This window comes from Haemaphysalis longicornis, unplaced genomic scaffold (assembly GCF_048455015.1).
Source record: "Haemaphysalis longicornis isolate Haplotype H1 unplaced genomic scaffold, Haemaphysalis longicornis Haplotype H1 scaffold_2, whole genome shotgun sequence".
Lineage (NCBI taxonomy): Eukaryota > Metazoa > Arthropoda > Arachnida > Ixodida > Ixodidae > Haemaphysalis > Haemaphysalis longicornis.
The window spans coordinates 108,435,133-108,444,342 of NW_027526295.1; positions in this window are offsets into that span (position 1 = coordinate 108,435,133).

The following is a 9,210-nucleotide window of genomic DNA, read 5'->3' on the forward strand; positions in this document are numbered from 1 at the left end:
AGTAACCGTCACGTTGCTTTGAAACGACGCCGCGCGCGACAAACGATTTCATCTCGAATGCCCTGTTACAAACCGGCCTACAAAAGAATGCGAATGCATACCCCAAAAGCCACAAACAAGTACAATAAAACGAGTGTGCGCTTTTTTCTTTGCCCGTGCGTGTACGTGCTGTGTGCGGCACGGGTACTTCGCAGTTAACCCTATCCAAACGTTTGACAAACGCATCGACTGATGAAAGAGCACTTACCAGCGAGCTGTCCACAGCTGTCGCCGTATCCAAATGTTGTTAGCGGCCGTTCGTCGTGTGACAGGGGCACATAAAAATCTTTCCACCAAATGGCACTACTAGTCCTTCTCAAATAAGAAAAAAATGATGGCCCAAGGCGAGGCGCTTGAAGCTCCGGCCGCACCAAGTCACCGGCCGCGCTGCATTGATAGCACGGAGGTTGTTTACACAGTTTACATCCGGGCAGCAAGTCGCGCCGCCAGGGCAAGTTGAGTCGCTGCAGTCGGGTGCGTTGGCGCGCTGGCACGAGAATTTAAATTTATATATGCGCAAGCAAGCGAAGCAGATGAACATTGCAATTGTTTGCAACGGCGAGAACTGTCTCTTTGTTAGCAGCAGAGTTTGACAACACCTACCGCCAAAATAAACAGATTGAAACAACAAGGCCGCGCTGTCTGCTTGTGATCGTGCTGGCTGAAGCATCTATACGGGTATACGTACGGTATCGGTTTGTAGCTGCTTGCAACCGTCGCGTCCTGCTTTCTCGTTCTAATTAGCATTAGTCCACGGTTGAAGTGCTGACACACGGAAACAACACAAGACTAACATGGCGACCGCCCGCTTGAGATGATTACCCCAGATGGGGAGTTTATTCTGGACGTGGTTGTTTACAAGGTACCGAACGCCATCTCACAAATGGTGTTATGTCGTTCTAAATCCTCCCTTTTGCTACATGGATGGGCAACGGTACTATCATGGAGGTTCGTCCACTTGTTTAGACCATGCCTAGGGAGTACATTTTTTGCTATGAGTACTTTTCAGGGCACATTACTTGATTAAAACTCCATTTCCGGCTAGTTTGCGTTTACAGTGTAGAGGAACACGTATCGGTGGGTCAGTGGGTACGGCATTGTTTTAGTGAGCACAAGGACCCGGTTCCTATTCTGTGCCGCGGTGACGGTTTTCTGAAAACATAATCGCCAGTGTGTTAAGATTTCACCTCACGATAAAGGTAACCTGGTGGAAGAAATGAATCCGCAGCCATTTATTGGCGCAGGCGTGGCTTCGCACCTTAATTACCCACAGCCAGTTTTTTAACTTCCAGTACGGGGTCAGTTGCGGTAATGATTGCGGATTGCCTACACCCACCTTGCTACCACCTATAGGGCGTAGAACAAACTTAACTGAGCAGACGCGGTACCTGGTGAACATGCGTAGGCTTTCTTTTGTCTCCGCCGTATTATCATCTTCCTGCAACTGCGCCAAATTTACATGCTGGTGAGCCTTGGCTTCTGGCTGCGTCAGTCCTACCTTGCGGGTGGCAGCGATGGCGTATTCCAGGGGAAAGTTGATAATCATGGCTGATAGCGGACGGCAAGGAACCACAGGAAAATCGAACAATGAGCCTAATAGCGCTATGTGGCTAAAAAGAGATGTGTTTGTGACGGCCATTTCGTGACGCAAAATGACAACCGGTGTATCCTCAGGGTACAAGAGAAGATATCAACAGACAGGACAAGAAGACTTGGATGGCCATTATCTCGATGGACGTGCGAAATGAGGAAAGTGTGAGGCCGGGAATTGACTTTGACAGCGCTTGACTTAAAGTTGTGGAGGTCGATAGGAGGGGCCTTTATCTTGTTGTGAAACCAATTAGGCTGTTAATGATGGCGACAATGATTAATTGTATAATAAATAGCTAACCAAAACATCACAACGGTTTCTTCCCACTGTCCAGTGTTTTGCACCAGAATTTTCAAAGAAACAACGCACAAGTATAATTGCTGCACAATTGAAGCAATACCACATGCTCAATGGCCGACTATACTTGCTCCTAGATAGACAGCTCTGGTTTCCGTTGAGATTGATATTACGCACAAAAGAAAACAGGTTGAAAATCAACAATGTTTTGTCACCTGCTTCTCACTGACAACAACGTACAATGAAGAGGAGTGCAGGTATTTTTATTGTCGCGGAACCAAGACCCTGTGTTAAAAACCGGTTGATCAAATCATTTGTCACAAACAATGCTCATTGAAGTAAAGTCTCACAGTAAAACTAGTATCTGTCCTGCTGAATCGTCGAAGCCTGCGTAGTGAAATGTTATCATGCTATTTGCGGTCTAGAATCTATATGAGGTCTCATTTAATTTTCTGGGCAAACCTTACTGTGTATTATATCCCATGTCTTGCAAATAGATGTTCGTCCGGATACCTCATGGTAAGGTCACTGGTAATTGCGTCGATAAAGAAGTTTTTTACGAAGAACAAAAATTTTTGCGCAGCGGCAGCGATTTATATTACAGCAGTCAAAATTTATTAGTGATCCAGAAAAACCTACAACGAATAGTGCAGTCACGATTCCACTGGCAGACGACTGCAACCCACGCTATTCTTCCCACACGACAGTGGCTGCCCCAGGGGATTCAAGTTATCCCAAGTATTGCTTGTTGATAGTTAGTTAGAAGGTAGAGTATCTTACTTATATTGGCCCCCCGGTGCCGAAAGGCTCATACGTCTTAATTGGTTTTATTCTTACACGAACAGATGTATTAAAAGCGCGTAGCTGTTTTATGTTTGTATTCATTGTTTTGCGCGTCAGGTAGCGCACGCTGCATGCAGCGTTGTGAACGTAACACTAGCCCTAAAAGTGCCGCCGTTGGCTCTTCAATTAGACGTAGATACTCGGGTGAACCGTATTCCTCCCAAGCAACCGAGACCGCAGTACGGGGATTCAGAATGTTGCAAGTGTAGTTTTGCCTCCCAGTCTTCCTGAGCCCAAACAATGGAGGTATGCAGGCGGCCTCTCCGTAAGTAACCATCGTCTCGGATACTTGCGAGACTAAAACAGATAGGTTCAGCCATGTTGCGAAGGCCCTTTAGTACACAATCAACACTTCCTCACCAGAAAAAGACATTGCCACCCTGGTGCAGTGTTTGTCCGACACGTCCTATGACTTGACGAAGCAAATTTTTGCCCTCTTTCCCCCGCGGCTGTAGAGCACCCGAGCACACTCCGGTGATTCCAGTGCTAGAGCAGGGGGTACCAAGAATATCTGGTTCCGGACAGGCCACCTTTGGAACTTGACCCTGGAAAGGTTCAACGCATGAACCCTATCTAGTGAGGGAAGCTAAGTTGTACTACTTGATGGGCTCCTTGCACTCAGCGACATTAGCAGAACCGGAGAGGGCTGCATTGAGCTGTCTAGCCGCCATATTTTGTGCTACAGAGGACTCCATGAGAAGAAAGAACACGGAGTGGTATTCTTAATCTATAAAGAATTATCAGGCAATGACGAAGAATTATTCAGCATCAACAAAAGCATCGCAGTGGTTCTGATCAAGCTAAACATGTGCTACAAGTTAAAGATAGTGCAGGCTTATGCGCCAACTATCTATGATGATGAAGGCGTAGATAGCTTCTACAAGGATGTGGGAATATTGCTGTGGAAGGAAACAACATTGTTTATGATTGTGACAGGTGGCTTTAACACAAAACTCGGTAAGAAGCAAATAGGAGGAACGTGACTGGGAATCTATGCCACAGTCGGGGAGACGTCACAATCGGCGAAATAATCTGTGGCTGATGAACGCATTCTTTTACAAATGAAAGAACAGGGAATGGAAAAGTCCCGATGGTGTGATAAAACCGAAATTGACTTCCTTTTAAGTGACTGCACAGATAGCATGCAAGACATGCAGGTCCTCATTAAGAATGGAACCAGCGATCATAGCATGGTTGTATGGAAACTAAGGCGTAATCTCAAAGTAGAAAGAAAAAAACTGGTGAAAAATAACAAAATCCCGCCATCTCCACGAAGTGAATGATGATGAGAGGGGCGAAGCCAAAGTACTTATTAGTGAAACTGTGAAACGTTGTTATAGAAAACACTGCAATTAGAAGGAAGTATAGAAGCAACTAAGGCCAAGTTTGCTATCGACGAACGAATTTAAGTACTCAAAGACGAACAGAGCAACTTTACGTACAGCATGGACAAAATTATAAAGCTAGCAACACGATTCTACCCAGATTGTATTCCTCCGATTTTAGATCAGGGTAAACTATTGAGATTACGAGCTTACCTTGCGGTGTCCCTCGAGTTACCAAAAAGGAAATAGGATATGCTCCTAAGGGTATTAAAAGAGGGAAAGCTGCAAGCAACAACTGCGAAACCATAGATGATTTCAAGGAGAGGTGAGATTTAGTACTATAAAAGTTTCCTACACTATTTTAAGAATGCTTAAAGGAGCCATGAAGAGAAAATACAACTTTGTTTAATTTGAAAGAACTAGGATTCAGTACCTCACTCAGCTCCATTAGAGCCACAAAAGATGTTTTTTAACGAAAAAAAAGCAAGAAGTATTTAAAAACTTTCAAATTTTGCGCCACAGTGACGTGTTATGAGCGAGAATGACGTCATACGGGCCAACAATAAAACATAATTTTCAGTGCGTTAACTGCACGTTAGCATTAAAGTGATGCGGTCAAATGGAACTAGAGGCCCCATTACAGACGTCCAGTCATGTGTCGTCGAGACAGGTCAGTAAGGCGGCCGCCAATCGCACAAACAAGGTTCCGTGACGTCATAGAAAAGTTGCGGGAAATTGGCTAGGGGGTCGCGACTGCTTCAAACGTTTTCTTTCACATCTCCGTTATTTGTTCGAAGATTGCGATGCTATTGGTATCATGGTTATCGGGACTAAGCAGTCTTTCTAATAAACCCAACTTGTATTTTGTCTTCATGGCTCCTTTAAGGACACAAGTGCCCATAGCTTGAAAATAGAGAACATTATACTGGTTCATAAAGATAGGGATATGAAAGACATGAACAATTACAGACCCATCAGCCTACTCTCAGATGTTTACAATCTGCTTTATAAAATTATAGTTAACCGCATTGAAGACAGCCTGGATTCGCAACAAGCCAGAGAGCAGGCTGCATATAAAAATGGGTACTCAACCGTGGATCACATCTATGTGGTCAATGAAGTGACAACAAAATCGCTGAATGGCCTAAACTGCTTTAGATGACATTTATAGACGTCGAGAAAGCGTTTGACTCAGCACGAATCGCCGCCGTACTAAAATCATTAAAGAACCTAGCCATAGACGAGAACTCGATAAGACTTTCAGAAGACATATCGCAAGGATATACAGCACGGATCAAACTTCCCAAGCAAAGCGATAAATTACCCATCTAAAAGGGAGCACGACAGCGAGACACTATCTCACCAAGAGTGTTCACAGCATGTCTTGAGTGGCCATTTAGAAAGCGGGCAGAAAAAACACAAAAAAGAACAAACCCAGAGGGGCGCCGGCAGATATAATTGTGGTGTAGATTTTACGCGGGGTCTACGGCACTTCACCGAATTATTGCCAAAATGTACTCGCGTTACGCAGGTTGGGTGCCGTTTTCGCTCTCCGCAAATCACGTGTGACCCCGAGAGAAATGCACCGCGCCGGTTATGTTCCGGCTCCCTTACGGGTGCCTTCTGGAACCAAGTAGAATTCTGCCCCTGGAGTCTTTCTCGCTTAGACCAAGTATTTCAACAATTACCGCGAACTCTGAAGTATTTTGGGGGGACTGCCGCGTGGAGGCCGCAATCTTGCCCCAACTGCCTAAGTGGGTATCCTTGGCCTGACAAAAGTGCGGCGGGTATGGTCGGTGGTTGCCGCGAGGTATTCACGCACGGGCGCTAAGCTAGTTCTTTGTTTTGTGACTCCATGGTGGTCGCTGCAGACCGCGCTCACGTGCGGTCGGCATTTTCTGGCAAGTTGTAACTGCGGTTACGAAAAATAAGGATTTGCTAAACAGCGTCACTGTTAAAATTTACAACCACTGCATACTGCGGGTGACGATATTAAGTGCAGAAACTTGGCACCTTACTATGCAAATTGAAAGCTAACTTGCATCGGCCACATGGGCCGCTTAGGGACAGGAAAGAAGCTTCATGGGTCAGGAAAGAACTTAGAGTAGATGATAATATAGCTCAAGTAAAGAAAAAAATGCCCGCCAATCTACCTTGTGAAGTTGGTTGGAACACGAACCTGTAAACCCCCCAATTATCACCCATAATACGTCACTTGGATTCACACGGGTGGCTCTAACGAGAGTGATACCAGGGACAAGTGAAATGTGCTTAACCACACCCTTCAATATTTCAGGAAAATATTGTATGCTAAGGTGAAATCAATACATAATCTAAGAATTGTGGTTGGTTAAGTTGCATGCGTAAGGGACTTGAAGGGAAACCTTTTTTATAAAATAAAAATAAACTCGTACCTAGTGTTAGATGCTTACTTCTCCTCCGTCTTTGCCGCAGTCGACGGAGCCAAGTTCTGCGGCAGATACCGAGAAGTGAGATGGCATTCGTTGGTGTGAGCTTCAAGTAATTTTTACTGTCTCCTAGCGCATGTGCAGGGGTCGCACTCGGCCGCTAAACGTACCATGAGCGGATCTCACAGTGGCATGAGAGGTCGCTGGGCGGTATCACATTGCATTCAGCGAGAACGCAGGCGGTAAACGCGCAGCTGTGCTCGGTGAGTAGACATCTCTCTCCCCTCTCTGCCCCGCTTCCCCGTTCGCTGGTAGCTCAGTTGATAAGACAACAGCCTCTGGCTCCGTTTCTGGATTCGTTCCGGGTTTGACTCCTGCCTGTGCCAGTAAATTCTTTTATTTGTCCTTGTGGGTTTTTTGACGCCGAAGGTCGCGATAGATCCCTTGGATGGTACAAGTACCTAGCTTCGCTTTAAAAGAAATGGACTTGGGCTGGCATGTAGTGAGAAGAACCGACAACCGGAGGAGAATTAGGATTACAGAGTGGAGTCCAAAAGATAGATATACAAGAAGGGCAGGTCAGTAAAACAGTGGAGGGTTGAAACAAACCTTCGCCCCGTAGTGGGCCTACGTAGGCTGTTGATGATTATGATGATGATTCCTCTACACAGAACAGGTGTACAGCACGAAGACTGTGAACAGTCAGTAGAAATGAATCCAGAACTGAAAACGCGAAACCAATCAATATTCAAACCCCAACCCATTCCTAATCAATTAGATTGATTGATTGATTGATTGTAGGGTTTAACGCGCCGACTCGACGCAGGCGATGAGGCGTGATGTAGTGGAGGGCTCCGGATTATTTTGAGCACCTGGGGATCTTTAACGTGCGCCGAAATCTCGTACATACGGGCGCTTTTGCATTTCGCCTGCATCAAAAAAGCGGTCGCTGCCGCCGGGAATGAAACTCGCGCCCTGGGGCTCAGCAGCGCAACGCCTTAGCCACTGAGCCGCCGCGGCGAGTCCCTAATCAATTCAAACCCATTACTAGCCTAACCGAAGCCCTGACCAACATAAAATAAACACCACTCAGCCCACCGGTTGTGGTTAGCCAGATCCTAAAGGTAAAATCCTATATCCTACCACGCTCACACCAACTAATCACCCTGTATCCCTGAACAAATTACCACCCTACACTCTTAATCTGGTTCCACGTAAGATCCACTTAAAAACTGGAACTTTTTTGCAAAAAAGTTCCAGTTATATATTTGGAACCGTGTCCCACATATCCTGAAAATTAACAAGGAACAGTGCACCACATATTTTTGCAACTAAATTATGTGAATCGGTGTTCCAAATACAAGTATGCGGATCACTGTTCCAAAAAAATGGTAGTTTAGGTTACTGGAACATTGATCCATGTAAAATGATTATGGAATTTATCCGGTGAGCCGTTCCAGGTACCTTCAGGCCAGCTGTTTATATAAAACGGTGTTCCTATAGACATTGGGAAGCTGTCTATGGGACTCCACTTTTTGCAATATTTCTGCTTTCCTGTCGGTATACACCGAGGTCATATGCCAGGCGGGCGGATGCAATGGTATCAGCAGGAAACCGCAAGCACCATTTTAACACAGCCTTGATATATGACCCGCAGTGATACCAACAATTGGAAAGCAGAAGAAACCACCGCAGCAGTCTGGTCCCTGACCAGGGTGTCGAACCGGAACCGGAACCGAACCGAAAACCGGAACCGAACCCGAATTTTTGCCCGGAACCGGAACTGAACCGGAACCGTATTTTTTCCGCCATTTTGGAACTGAACCCGAACCGGAATGAATTGAAGGAACCGTTCCGAACCGGTTCCGGGGCCTCAAAACTGTGATTTCTAGTTTTCCATCCCAGTACCCTACCTTGCATCCGAAGATATTTTTACCATTCGCCAGACGGCACCACGCAATATTTTGCATAGTCTGCAGTTCCCAAGGCCTATAAGGTTCTCATCTTATTAGTACCCTAAATTTAATGTAAAGTCCGTATACACTACTAGTTTGCTTTACGTATTGCCCATCTCCCCAAATTATATTTTTGCATTCACAATAACGTAAGTTAGAACGCATATTCCGTGACAACATATCATGGGGTATTCTTTATGGTTTCTATCTGCAGTGTGTTTAAAATCGTGTGAAGTTTTCATGTTGTTAATTCGAATGCATCCGTGTCCGCTTGCGAAGGCCTTCAGGGACACCATCAGCAATAAATCCGTATCTTCCACTTATTTTAGTTTGAGTGGGCACTTATACAAAAACAGCACTGAGACACAAACACTCGCAGTTCTCTACGTCACCATCACTTTTTCTTGTACAGTGCTGTTGTGTCCTTTGGTTACTGCCCTAGGAGAACATGAGAATTGAAAAAAAAATTGGGGCCTTCTCAATTTCACTTTTATGCGATAGCATTTGGATACATGGATTTAAGTCGATTAATGCGGATTAGCGGGTAGGCTAGAGTGGTTTAGTGAGATGAGTGAATGAACTAATGTGAATCAGTGGGACTGCGGTGTTGATTAATATGGATTAGAGGAATGAGCGGGTCAGTTAAGGCGGATTAGAGGGTTGGACCAAACATGATAGATTTGGGGTCCTTGGCATTTGTAAATTTTGCAGCGTTCTCTTTCTCGACCAAAGAGGAAATTTAGTTACGCACA